Source organism: Panthera pardus, unplaced genomic scaffold, assembly GCF_024362965.1.
Source record: "Panthera pardus isolate Hobbes unplaced genomic scaffold, ASM2436296v1 HiC_scaffold_22, whole genome shotgun sequence".
NCBI classification, from domain to species: Eukaryota; Metazoa; Chordata; class Mammalia; order Carnivora; family Felidae; genus Panthera; species Panthera pardus.
The window spans coordinates 34,254,063-34,269,084 of record NW_026526788.1 but is presented as its reverse complement, the minus strand read 5'-3'; the positions used below and the strand labels follow the sequence as shown (position 1 = coordinate 34,269,084).

Below are 15,022 nucleotides of genomic sequence, written 5' to 3'. Positions count from 1 at the left end.
TTTTCATCATACATTGCATTTAATCACAACCTTCCTTCATACAACATTTAAGTTCATACTGTGAGACAACTGCTTCTTAGGAGTGAGATACAGAAGTCAACAGGACAAAGCTCCTGCCTTCAAGGAGCATCTACATTCTAGTTAGAGGAGTCTGATAATAACAAGGAAACAGGGGCACCTGGGTGGCTCAGTCGATTGAGCATCAGACTCTTGATTTCATCTCCGGTCATGATATCACAGTTCGTGAGATTGAGCCCCACATCCGATTCTGTGATGACAGCATGGATATTTAAAACAAGGAAATAAAGTCATTTCATATATGAGTAAGTGCTATGAGATGTGTCATTTAAACTGAGAACTAAAAGAAGTCCAAAAGAACCATAATGAAGAGCATTCCAAAAAGAGGAAACAACATATGCAAAGGTCTCAAGGTAGGAATGAGTATCTGTTGAAGGAAGTAACAAAACAAAGATTGGTGTCACTGAAACATTTTGAACAAGGGTACTCTTACAGGAGGTAAGAGTTCTACTCAAAATTTCAATGTCAGCATCAATAACCCTTCTTCCTACCTAATCTGTTTATTGCTGTTTATCGTTAGGGAATTATGAAAATGCTTGTGACTGAGAGCTTATAAGCAAACACTTTCAGATCTTGCTTCCAATCATTTGTTCTACTCCCTTATATTATAAAAAGATAAGTCTACATTTTCACAGAAATTGAAGAAACGGAATGAAAGAATGAAAAATATCATATATCCCTTACAAGGAAAAGTACCTTCACATGTAACATTCAATAATGCAAAAGATATTAGCAACACTTCCCCCTGATGCAAATTATCTACATAGATTTTGATCGAGTCACATTAAAAACAGTAAACATTTACATAGCATAAGTATATTCTGAATAATTAAGCTTTACCTACAAGTTAAATCTCTGCAAATAATGTAATATCAATGGATTTGCAGTCTCACTGGTTTCTACACAAAAAAAATAAAACAAGCATTTGTTTATTTGTTTGCTGGACTTATCAAAGAGAAGGTTAAGCTAAATATGACAATACCAAGTGGCTCTGTCATACCAAATAATTACAATTTTGATAAACACTATCAGAACAAATAAATGATATATTTAAAACAAAACTGTCTTCAAATATACCTGAATGAAAGTATAAAACACTTTTTAAAAAAATTTTTTTAACCTTTATTTATTTTTGAGACAGAAAGAGACAGAGCATGAATGAGGGAGGGTCAGAGAGAGGGAGACACAGAATCTGAAACAGGCTCCAGGCTCTGAGCTGTCAGCACAGAGCCTGACGCGGGGCTCGAACTCACGGACTGCGAGATCACGACCTGAGCCGAAGTCGGACGCCTAACCGACTGAGCCACCCAGGCGCACCTAAAACAAACACTTTTTAATCTCTAAACATGAAAACGTAAATGGCTCAAGTATGATATCAATAGTGTAAGACCTAAAATTTCCAGCATGAGAAAGGACAATTACTACAAGATACTGTATACTGTCTCCATGCTTCTTATTAACAACTGCCAGGGTGGAGGTACCAAGAAAACCCACAACTTGATGTCAGGGTGAATAGATGTTATACTATGAAAAATTCCCAATACAGAAGCCCTATTTATAAGTATGCTAATAAGTCTCATTTGTTCCTTAACCTAACATAACCAGTCCCTACCTATAGTCCTATCAAATGGAAGATTACAACGTTATCCTCTCTTCTAACTTGAATGTACATGTGTCTTCCAGGCTTCTTTCTCCAAAATATTAAAGTTTTGTCTACACTAAAAATTGACAGTGAGAGATAATCTCTCTTCTTGATGATCTCTGCAGAAGTGTCATAAGAAAATTTTAGCAGCTATCATATCCGCAGTTGCTCCCCTGACACTTACTTGGTTATTGATGGATTTGAAGGGCCTTAGCCCCATAGAACTATCTCTGGCTGTGATAAGTTTGATCACCAGCATCTACACACTGCTTTAAACTTTAAACTCTCAAATGCTTTGTCTTTTAACATAAAGTCAATAGACATCTGACAATGATTCTCAGACTCTCCTGTAAATTCAAAAGAATTTCTACCAATGTTTCTTACTGATTATTTTCAATTGCACAGACTAGCAGCTCTCAGAGCATGGTCCATAAATCACATGGGTCTCTAAATTTCTTGCAGGGAATCCACAGGTTAAAACTGCCTTTTTTTCAATGTCATTCTTGTACTACTCTCCAGTGAAGTTTTCCAGAAGCTACGTAACATAATAACAACATTCTGGTGGCTAATGGAATGGATTCTTGTGTATTTTTTTGTTCTGTTTTGAAAAATTTTTCAGGCAATATATCTAGGGTATTAATATGAGTGTTTTCAGAGATTAATTAAATTTGTTCTCTGAACTTCTACTGTCCTCTTACTAGCTATATGTGCTATAATATAAGTATCTGGGGCACCTGGGTGGCTCAGGTCAGGTCATGATCTCATGGTCCATGAGTTTGAACCCCGTGTCGGGCTCTGTGCTGACAGCTCAGAGCCTGGAGCTTGTTTCGGATTCTGTGTCTCCCTCTCTCTCTGCCCCTCCCTGGCTCATGCTCTCTCTCTGTCTCAAAAATAAACATTAAGAAAAAAAATTTTAATAAAAAAATACATAAGTATCTGTGTGAGGAAATATTTCATTCATATATTTCAACATATACGTTTATATCATATCTTTCAATCAATATATTGCAACAGACTGAATGCAGAAGCAAATGAGACTCCATCTGCTTTCAATTAAGTCAGGCATTAAAAAAATTTACAAAAATGTAAAACAATACCACTCTTCTTACAATATTTTTAGTTTTGGAAAATATAGATATTTTTCACAAAAATGTTACTTATGTTAACATATAATGGGTTTATTACAATTATATTTAAATGTATTAATAAATATTTTCAAATGTCTCCATTTAAATGTTTAAATTTTTTTAGATTTTTAAGTAAAGTCTACATCCTAAACTCTACATCCAACATGGATTTTGAACTCATGACCGTGAGATCAAGAGTCGTCACCAACTGAAACGGCCAGGCACCCCTTTTTAAATTTCTGATATGGTAAATATCAAAATATATAAGCCATTAAGCAATACCTCTGGAGCATAGGCACACTACTTTACACATGTTTTAATCATTGGTTTTGTCTTCAAAATAATTCCTGTTATTGCATAAGCCAATTATTCACCATTTGCAATTTTTAAAAAAATTTCTGCTTTTAATTACCATCAGATTGATACCTCTCTCCTTATTAATATTTCATATTCCTACTGCTTTCCCACAAATACAATATTAGTAAAAATAAACTGCAATTAGGGTGCCTGGGTGGCTCAGTCGGTCAGCTCAGTCAGCATCCAACTTCAGCTCAGGTCATGATCTCATGGATTGTGAGTTTGGGCCCTGCGTCGGGCTCTGTGCTGTCAGTTCAGAGCCTGGAGCTTGCTTTGGATTCTGTGTCTCCCTCTCTCTTTGCCCCTTCCCCACCCTTGCTCTGTCTCTCAAAAAATGAATAAACGTTAAAAAAAATTAAAAATAAATTGCAATTAAAACACAAAGCAAACATAGTACAAAATAAAAAACACAATAACCAACAATAAAATCACAGGGCCACAGCTGTTTATGACATCCTTTGGTCTGATGTGGCTTTATTTTGTTTACAAATGTTTATATGTTGAAATCTGGAGGGGCGCCTGGGTGGTGCAGTCGGTTAAGCGTCCGACTTCAGCCAGGTCACGATCTCGCGGTCTGTGAGTTCGAGCCCCGCGTCAGGCTCTGGGCTGATGGCTCGGAGCCTGGAGCCTGTTTCCGATTCTGTGTCTCCCTCTCTCTCTGCCCCTCCCCCGTTCATGCTCTGTCTCTCTGTGTCCCAAAAATAAATTTAAAAAGTTGAAAAAAAAAAAATTTAAAAAAAGAAATCTGGTAAAAAGAACTTTTTACACTTTACATTTACATTTATCAATTATAAATGAAAGATACCAGTATAACACAGCTTGTAGCTAAACACATTTAAATATGCTGTAAGTCAAATAATGATGTACTATGTTATTTTATAAGTAAAATTAATAGTTCTATTCCATCACTATCAACAGTTTCATGTGTATTGCTAGTTATTGGAGATGTGGGTTACCAAATATCTAACATTCAAATAGTTTAAAAACCATTATAGGGGTTCTTTCCTTGAGACTTCATACCAGTTAACTTAAATGGATTATAAAAGCTTTATAATTGGTGAAAAAATTATGATAAATATAAGCAGTATTTTCTAATAAAGATAAATGGTAAGTGAAAAATTAATGTTACATTTAAAATATATTTCTGAATATGTACACAGCAATGAAGTACCTTAATTAAAAAACAAATTTAAACAATATTTAATCATTCATCTTTCTCTCTTGCTGCCAACTTCCTTCTATTCCTCAAATACATGAAGCTGTTTATATTATTTCCCCAAACAATAAAACCATTTATCATAATTTCACTGTATTTATTGCTGTTTTTAAAGACAATTTATATTTCTCAACATAGATTTATTACAAAAATCTTGTATGAATGAAATCTACACATTCAATATAAGTAAAAAATACAAGTAAGTCATGAATAGAACAGTATCTTTCAACTATCATTTAAGCACTGAAAGGGAATCAAAAATTATTTTAATTATTAAAAAAACTACATTTGAAATATTGACAGATTATAGACAAATATACAACATAGCAGTGTCGATAAAAACCCAAAAACAGCTGGCTCATAATCATGCTCAGAAGTAAATTAACATTTCTAGAAGATCTAATAGGTGCCAGGCACTAGGCTAGGTATTTCACATACATTATCTTATTTCATCGTCACAATAACTATAGCCCCAATTAGTCAATAATGAAGTAGACTATGAGAAGTCAAATAACTAGTAAGTAGTAGGAATGGGATCAAAGTAAACATAAATTCTAGTGACATAAAATCAAAAGAATGAAAATAGTTTTAAGATAACTTTCTTAAATAACTGGTTGTCATTTTACAACCATTCTTTATTCCCAAAGCAAGACTCCAAATTTGTTTTTAGGGAACCATCTCTCCAACATTCTTTTTTTTCCTTCTGTTAAGAGATTTTCTGTCCAACATTCTTGATCCATATATTTCCAGCAGTGCTAATTCTATCTCCAACTGCAGAAGTGAGTATGTAGCTCAAGCCAAGCTAAACAGACCTAATACATGATCTAATACCACAACTTTTCTTGAAGCCACTAGAACAAATACAAAAAAAGTAAGAAGGATGTAAACCTATAGCTGCTGGCAGCTACCCTATGTCCAGAAAAGGACAGCCTATTTGCAAAAGGAGCCAAACCAAGATAAACTGAGCGAACAGTTGAAGAGGGTCCAAAAACATTATTTGAGCCACTGGATCAAGCTTCACCTGAAATTGGCCATATCATGATCTTTTAAATTACGTGCCCCAATAAATTTCCATTTGCTTATTTGGAGGATTTCTGTCACTTGTTCAATGTACCTATTAATAAAAATTTAATGGTATAAATCATCTGCAGAAATCAAATGCTGTACTTAATTACTCTCAATCTAGAACCTGAAAAACATTTTTAACAGGAATCAAGGAACTATTTTCAGTATTTCACAAGTTTAATGGAGTTGTACACAGACCTGGAATAAAGCCTCTAAAGCTTAATAAAACACTAAGTTCTTTCTGACTACATCATTTCAATCATTTTTCAATATGAAAACTTCAGTTATCTTGTTTTAATAAGTTCTAAATAGAAATCGTTTTTTATACATAATCTTTATTTTTAAATTAGAAACATTGTTATTTTAAAATACTGTTTTATTTGATGGATAAACTGCTTTAAGACAGGAAATTTTTCAAAATGATCACTGGAGAGGAAAATATGAAAAACTATCATATTATTTTGAAATAATAATACAATTCACATCTTTAATGTATCAGCAATTCTTGACTAACCCCGTAATTTCTGACTGCCTTTCTATCTACCCTGAGGCTATTCAGCCATATCAAATAAGCAGCCTAAGCTAATGGCACCACCTAGTGTCCTGTACTGGTCACTATCAGACTCACTGTCTTCCACTTCCTTTTACTGACTGGTGAAGGAACACAAGCTAGTCTCTCACTGTTGTTCTCATGAATAATTCTTCCCCCAAATCCATGTCTTTCTTATTCATTTGTACATACACACTGTCCTGTCTCCTCTAATGCCTCTCTCAACTGTCCAGTTACTTTAGAAACAACTCATTAGTCTGGCCTTGATCTTTGCCAGATAATTGGTGCTTAACGTAAGTTATTACAAGCACTTTCTGAAGTTACTACTATAAGTAGTATCCCATTCACATACAAAAGCTCACAGATCACTGGATAGGCAATGTGATTTTAAAACTCATTTTCTTGGGGCGCCTGGGTGGCGCAGTCGGTTGGGCGTCCAACTTCAGCCAGGTCACGATCTCGCGGTCCGTGAGTTCGAGCCCCGCGTCAGGCTCTGGACTGATGGCTCAGAGCCTGGAGCCTGTTTCCGATTCTGTGTCTCCCTCTCTCTCTGCCCCTCCCCCGTTCATGCTCTGTCTCTCTCTGTCCCAAAAAAATAAATAAATGTTGAAAAAAAAAAATTCTTTGACTCATGGACCAAATAAAGTTTCATACAATTTAAAAAAAAAAAATAAAAAAATAAAACTCATTTTCTTAATTACTACTCATAAGGCTCATGCTGCTTTTTCTTAGTTCTTCATTTTTTACTGTGGCCAAAACACTTTTTTTTTTTTTTCCCAAAAAGTAATCATTCAATTCTGGTCCAATATGGTGACATAGGAAGACCATTAACTCATCTCCCTCAAGGAACATATGAAATTACATCTGTTTATAGAATAATTTCTCAGGAAGAAAAAATGAGACCAGATTGAACAGCTTCTCAACAACCAAAGATAGAATGGCAAGAGAACAGCAAGAGAGATGGAGACACAGTCTCCAGGAACCCCCATACCCAATGCTGCAAACAGCAGTGGGGAAGGATGGTCCTGAGGGACCAGGAACAAATTCCTCTGTCCTTGGGCACAGACAAAAATAAAGTAAAATAAAATTAAAAGCCCTGGTTTTAAAAAGTAAATATCCATTTTTTTCACTCTTTCAAAGTTAAGCCAAGCTTTCCTCAAATACCATCAATGTTCTTGTTCACATCTGCTAGTTACACTAATATCATTTTGTAATATGTTGTATTATGAATTTTCATCTTCCAGCTTATCGTCAGTTAAATCAATCTGGGGGGGAGGACTTAGACCTAACCACTACTGTTCCTTCTAAGAAAATTCAAATGAAATAATGGAATAGTGGTAAATAGACCAATGGAACAGAATTACAGCCCAGAAGCAGACTCATACACATATAGAAATCTCAACATATCACAGTGGACTGTTCAAAAAAAATGCCAGGATATTTGGTTATCCATATGCAAAGAATTTCAGTCTCAAAACTCTATCTCTACACAAAAATTATACTCAGCTGAATGAAAGATCAAACTCTGCAGAGCACATACAGAAAAATTCCTTGACTCTAGGGGTAGGAAGGAATTTCTAAGGCATAAAAGCATAAAAAGCATAAAAGAAAAAGATTGATAAATTTTATTACATCAAATTGTAAAACTTGAAACAAAAGATACCACAAAGTTAAAGGCAAGTCACACAGAGGGCATAGATACATGTAACAAACACAATCAAATAATTAGTATCCATAAAATATAAAGAACTTCTATAAATTAGTTATTTTAAATATTCCAACAGAAAAAAATTTTAGCAAAGACATGAGGCAGGAACCTTTAGGCAAACATAGGAAATATGCTCAACCTCACATTTAAAAAGAATTTTTTTAACGCTTATTTATTTTTGAGAGACAGAGTGTGCAAGTGGGGGAGGAGCAGAGAGAGAGAGGGAGACAAAGAATCTGAAGCAGACTCCAGGCTCTGAAGTTGTCAGTACAGAGCCTGAGGTGGGGGGTGGGGCTCGAACTCACCAACAGTGAGTTCATGACCCAAGCTGAAGTTGGTCACCCAACCGACTGAGCCACCCAGGTGCCCCTCAACATCACATTTTTAAAGTGCAAGTTAAACAGTGAGATACATTTCACATGTACCAAATTAGAAATAAATTAAAATTTCTACTGATACCAATTCTTAGCAAAACAATTGAGAAAGGGAATGCCCAGATATTGCTGGCAAGAACAATTTAGCAATCTAGTGATGTAAGAGATGTGGGGCAAACAATTCCATAGGCACATAAAAATCCCAGGCAGCAATGTCCTATAGAGCTTTCTGGAATAACAGAAATGTCCTTTATCTATACAATACCCAATACATTAGCTGTTAGTTACATGTGGTTATTAAGCACTGCAAATGTGACTAGTGCAACCAAGAAACAAAATTAATTGTATTACATTTTAATTAACTTAAGTTAAAAAAACCCACATGTGGCTAGTGGCTACTATATTGGACAATACAGCCCTAGAAAATCATTCACATATGCATACAGAAATAAATACAAGTATCTTAATTGCAACAGTGTTCCTAATACTGAAATACTTGTAAGTCCTCAACAGAATAAATTGGTATACTCATAAGTAATATATGGGAAAAATAAATTATATACACAAATAATTTGTTAACATACATAAATCTCAAAAATACAATACTGCATAAAAAACGTGAAGGATAGACAGAGTAAAAAGCATTTACATAACATACATAACCTACAAATCAATCCCTCATATTGTTTATAGATACACATAAATACAGTTTAAGCACTAATAAAAGTATTATAGTTAAAAACATCAAAAACAGCTAAAAATAACAGTCACCTTTGGGACAGGAAGGAGAATGGGATTGCAGACTGCAAAGAAGAATCTGGAGGGCCCTAACTGTATCTGTAATGTTTTATTCCCTCCCAGAACCACACTCAAACCTTCAACTATAGCACAGTGTTAAAACTTTGGGTAAGTGAGTGTCTTGGTATTGTTAAATTTTACTGTATACTTAAAATATTTCATAAGGAAAGACTAAAAACAAGAAAATCCATGCTCCAAACTGTAGAACACAACCACCTGAAGTTTTAGAGTTCCAGTTTATTCTTTAATTTCTCCCCATCTCAGTTAACTAAGATCCACTACTAAACACAATGAAATCAAATTTGTGAAGGCCTAAAATACCCAACTGTATTTTCATGATGAAGCATAGCTTGTCACCAGAAATGTTTTCTGCTTCCTAGTAGTAAAAGCAGAAAAAATGCAAGGTTTCTCTTTTCCTTGACTTTTTGACTTCTTATTCAATTCCCTTGTGTAGTATTTGTGGAAATCAAGTATTTAAGCATGAAAAAACAAAAAGCAAAAAGCAAAACAAAAAACTTTGCTATATAAGAAATACCCTTGGGATAATTCATGGATTCCTGAACCAGGCCATTTAGCCATGAGGTCAACTAGAACATATGTTTTAAATAACATTTAATCTACTTTGCTCAACCCCTTATTGAAAGTTTATGTTTTGCAACAATTGAAGAACTCATAAGGATCACATATTAGGTCCTTCTGCCAAAACATTCTGCTCTCTTCTAGTTTTAAAAATCAAAAGCTAATAAACGTGTTCATGAAAACAAAAATAAACATTGCATTCCCTTTAAAGAAAGCCTGTCTCTGGATTCAAAAGTTTTCTTGAATTACTCAATCCTGTTGTTGAGAAGTACAAAAAATATGTTTTATCAATTAGACTTCTACCAATCCCTGGGACTGTAAGTTCCATGAGAGCAAGTATAGTATACACCATATCCTCAAAGATTAACATCATATGGATGAATAAGTGAAGAATCAATGAATAAAACCACCTATTTACATTTATCATCAGTATCGAATATGTTCCATGTTGGTTTGTTGTACATCATGACTTAGTAAGACAAAGTAAAATGAAAAACTGGAAATAAACTTGCATAAAAAAGCAATTCTAAATGTTGGAGCTTCACACCAGAATTTGAAGTTCAGGCAGGAAAACCTCAAAGCTTCTCTCTCCCTCTGCCTTAAATGCAATTCCACTTTCCATCTCTCAGAGGAAATACTGATAAACGGGATGAAGGCTAAATCCCAATTTTAAGTTTAAAACCTGGTGTCTTATGGCAAGGCCTTCTCTCAGTGTTCCATTTGGCTGGCTCTGTCTACAAAATGACAAAGCCAGGAAAAAGGTGTGGAGTGCATAGTTTAAGCCAATCACTGTCAGCCTAAAGGAAAAGAGATCTTTTTCTTGACACATTATTCCTTGAATTGATTCTCTCATGCTATGTCTTCCCCATTAGAATGCTCAGATTAGAAAAACGAGTATCAGGATATGAATGTAGGAGAAAATGGCCAAATAGTTCTGTTTGCAGAATGAATACAAAAGGATCTTTGCAAAATATATTACAAACGGCCAATAAAATGCTTTCAACCTCACCAATAATCAGAGAAAACAAAGCTTACTAGAACTATTAAATGTCACATTTGCACCTATCACATTGGTAGCAGGAATAAATAAATACTATTGTACTCTATCATAAGTAATTGATACAACTTTTATGAAATTTGGTATCTCTCAAAAGTTAAATGTATACTCCTTTTAGTTATATCTTATTAAAAACACTAGCAGAAACCCCCCCCCCCACAAAACTGGCAGAATTTTGTAAAAGTATATACAAAAAGATTATAAATGTGAGTAGTTTTTGGTAGTGAAAAACTAGAAAAACCCAAAGTATTCATTAGTCGGGACTAATTAATAAAAATAATTCACAGTTCTAGAGAGAAAGAACAGAGAAAATGGTGAAGTGGAAATTATCTAAAATGAGTAACAAAAATGGCAGGAAGGACAATCAAGTTTCCAGATTGTAAGGGCCAATCACATGCTCAGCACAGTGAAAAAAAGAAGAGCCATACTAAGAAAAATCACATAAAGGTATCTTAAAATACCAAGGGAAAAAAAGATTCTGTCTAAGAGATTCCAAAGACAAAAAACATCACATATAAAAGTTCAGAAATTAGTCTTCTCATGGGCACTGCTGGCTACTAATGGAGAAAGACCTTTAAATTTCTAAGAGAAAATCATTTGCAACCTACAATTCTATACCTCGTTGAAATACCAATCTAATGTGAAGGTAGAATAAAGACATTTTGTAGGCTTGCAAGTACTCAAAAGTTTTATTTTCCACCCTTTCTTTTTTCAGCAATATCTGGAGGATGCTATGCTTCAGCAAAACGAGGGAATAAACTACTAAGAGGGGGGAAAAAAAGCAATTTCTCCAACACAAGAGCAACAAAGGGAAACTGTGGAGAGTAAAAAACAAACATAAAACAAAACAAAATAAAACCTGACTGAAGCAGAATTGAAGGTGAGGAAAGAAGTTGACATAAAAATATTAATGGAACTTTGGGACCTATATTTAAGCATTTGAAAAAAAAATTAATGAGCGATGCCTGAGAGAGTTGCTGAAACAAAGAGGGAAAGCAGTAATTTAGCCCATAGGAAACTAAGCAACTGAATAAGCAAGACAAATAATATGGGATGGGGAAAAGGACAAAAAAATGTATTTAAGTAAGTAAGTGTAATATAATGCATTATGTTATTCAATACTTACATGGTCATTATAATGTAAATATTGAGTATAGGTTGTTTATAGATTTAAGCAAAATTATCATATAACTTCCCAAAATTTTAGCAGGAGTAGGTATACAATATGATCTAAATCCCAAATCGCCATAAAAAGGTCAATAGATAACATCTAAAATTGGTTCAAGGAAAGCTGAATAAGCATATTATTAGACATAAGGTAGTATCAGAAAGAATAACCTAATAGGATTAAAAGTGGTTGTTTCTAGAGAACTGAGAGTGTTACTGAACGATCCATGACAGCCCCTAACTCAGGTAAAGCCAGATAAAGCCCTAGAATGCTGGCATGGCCAACTGCTCCATCCTGGGGAATCTCAAGGGGGATGGACACATTGAAAGCACAGCTCCTGGCTGGGTCTGCCAACACTGTTGCCAAACAAAGGATAAACTCATTTCAAGAAAAGCCAATAACTCAAGAGACAAAAGTTTGTAAGAGAGAAAGGGAGAAATTTAGTTCAGGTGCCAGCAGGCTCAAGCCTTACCAACCAACCTCTCTGCTGGCAAGATGGACACCCAGAGTTTTATGAGGAGACGTTGAGGGTTACATGCAAGAAAGCAGGCAGAGGGCACATGATCCTGGGTGGGGGTTGGTATTTGTTCAGCCCAAGACTATGGGCAGGGCAGGGGATATGCAGGTGTGGTCTTCTAGACATTCTGTTACTATTGGGGCTTTTCTGGTGGTTGGAATGTTCCAGTCATTGCAAAACATCTTCATCAGTGCCTCAAGAAAATGAGGTAAGAAATAAGAACAAAAGGTTTTAGTTGGAGCATGAGTTAAGCAGTCTTATCTATTTCTGGTTTTAGCTGTTGAGGTCTATTGTTGAATAAGAGGGCTCACTAACAAAAGGGCAGGAGACTGCTATATTTTGTTGTAAACTTTTTGGCAATAATCAAATTTTTACCCATATGCAAGAATTACTTTAACTAAAAAAATTCTTGTGCCCCTTTGGGGCTGCATGGAAAAAAAAATGTTCCTAGTATAATCAACTTTGATGATGTTAAAATTAAAAGACTCTGAGAGACAGAAAACAGGCAAAACAGTTAATAAAACATGAAATATATTATTTGGACATGTAAAATAACCAACTTAGGAACTGAAACAATGATGGAAGCAAGGTAAAGAAAAGGTAAAAATGGTGTGAGATGAAGATGCACCTAATCAAAAAGGAACACAACAAAGAAGAAATATCAAGAAGTATTATATAATCCTACTATACGTAGAAATAACCACAATAAGCACTCAAAACAGAGTTAGTTAAAAGTGGCTGCCTTAGGGGAGTGGCAGGGGAACATGGAACAGGATTTCTTTTGTTTTTTATTATACATCTATTCTATTTGATTTCTAATGATATACATATATCACCTTTGAGTTTTTAAAAAGTGGCCCTGAGATATAATGGATCAAAAGTCCATGGGGTTCCCCAAAACTTATTATCAAGAATAACTTTCTCAAAAGGGTGAAATGCATTTAACATAGTCTTCACACAATCTAGAAAAACTCTATATAGAATATTCTTATAAAGAAATACAAGGGGCACCTGTGTTGTTCAGTCGGTTAAGTGTCCGACTCTTGATTTTGGCTCAGGTCATGATATTGCATTTGTGGGATCAAGCCCCATGTCAGGCTCCATGCTGTCAGTCTTTCTCTGCCCCTCCCCTGTGCACTCCGTGTGTGTGTGTGTGTGTGTGTGTGTGTGTGAAAAATAGATAAATAAACTTAAAAAGAAATTCCTTCTGAAAAAAAATATAAGACAGGTTAACAAAGGAATACTATTTTATTGGGAAGAAAGCTCGGCAAGGCAAGGAGTATTCCCAATAATATGAATGTGCAGAGAAAGAATGAGTAATGAAATTTAATCTGAACCATTTAATTCAATGAGCAGTTACTGCAGAAATATTGTCACATTGAGTTCGTAACTCATTCCTAAGAATTCTGAAACACACTTAAGTCACCACATCTCAACAAGAATAAAACTTTAACAACAGATCACTTTGCTAAAGATTTTTAAGTTAATTGTATCTAATCACCTTTTATAATTCTGAAAAAAATACACCTGAGCACGTGTTTACATGTTCAAAACAAACTACTAATATTCTGCATGAGCCATGACAAGGAAAAGGCTGAAAAGCAATGAATGAAGGTATATATCCATATGATATTATATATACAACCATGCTTTAGAAAATATATTTGGTAACATTTTTTTTTTACTTTTTTTTTTAACGTTTATTTATTTTTGGGACAGAGAGAGACAGAGCATGAACAGGGGAGGGGCAGAGAGAGAGGGAGACACAGAATTGGAAGCAGGCTCCAGGCCCTGAGCCATCAAGCCCAGAGCCCGACGCGGGGCTCGAACTCACGGACCGCGAGATCGTGACCTGAGCTGAAGTCGGATGCTTAACCGACTGAGCCACCCAGGTGCCCCGGTAACATTTTTTTTAAAAAGTAAAAATTTAGGGAAAAGGTAGAATAAAAATTATATTATTAATATCTAAAGATATTGTACAATCACCACCTCATCCCACAGCACTCAACAATGAACATAAATGGCAGACACACAACTTCATTTTTAAAAAAAATGAATTTCTTAGTTTATCAGAGTTGATTTAAGAATTACTTGACATTTTGATCCTATACTCTTCCCAGCTAAATAAAATGCTTCAAATTTTGATCACTTCTAAATCTGTTGTATTAAGGCTGAAACCAATTAATGACGCACTGCATCCGGATAAGTAGAATTAAATTAGTGTATAATTGATTAGTGTATAATTGAAGCAGTTGTAGATTTACCAACTTTAATTAGGATGGCTTATTACAGATAATTTACACTCTAAGAGAGAAAATAGAATGAAGAAGTTCATCAAAACCTTAAATTAAGATCAGAGATACAATATTATAGATTAGAAAGGGCAATATGCTAATACCAAGCACTTTGAAAGTAAATCATTTTAGTCCAAAATCCTTTAACAGAGGAAAATTGATTATTAACCTTTTAGCTTAGATTTTTCAAGGTATTACACTATTTATGGTAATCTATTATAACAGGTGATGCTAATTTATGTGAGTGAATAAAAGCATACGAATAATATTTTGTCTACCTACAACACTAAAATAGACTAAAAAGAACACATACTAAAATACTTGAATATTTCCCATAACTCCTTTAAAAGGTATTCAAGCAAGAGAAAAATCCTATAAGTCTTACCCTAAAAATAAATAAAAACTAATTTACCAACAAAGAAGCAAGTAAGGAGAAAGAGCATCTCAGCAACAAAACACAGAAATAATGTGTGCAGTTCTCTCAATACCCTT

The 15,022-nt window shown here is 34.6% G+C and overlaps 1 protein-coding gene across 4 annotated transcripts in view; it reads right to left on the bottom strand.

Moving 5' to 3' along the window:
* ADK (adenosine kinase) overlaps positions 1 to 15,022 on the bottom strand; it is a 513,465-nt gene that overhangs the window by 390,445 nt on the left and 107,998 nt on the right. The gene's annotated exons all lie outside the window — the stretch shown is intronic.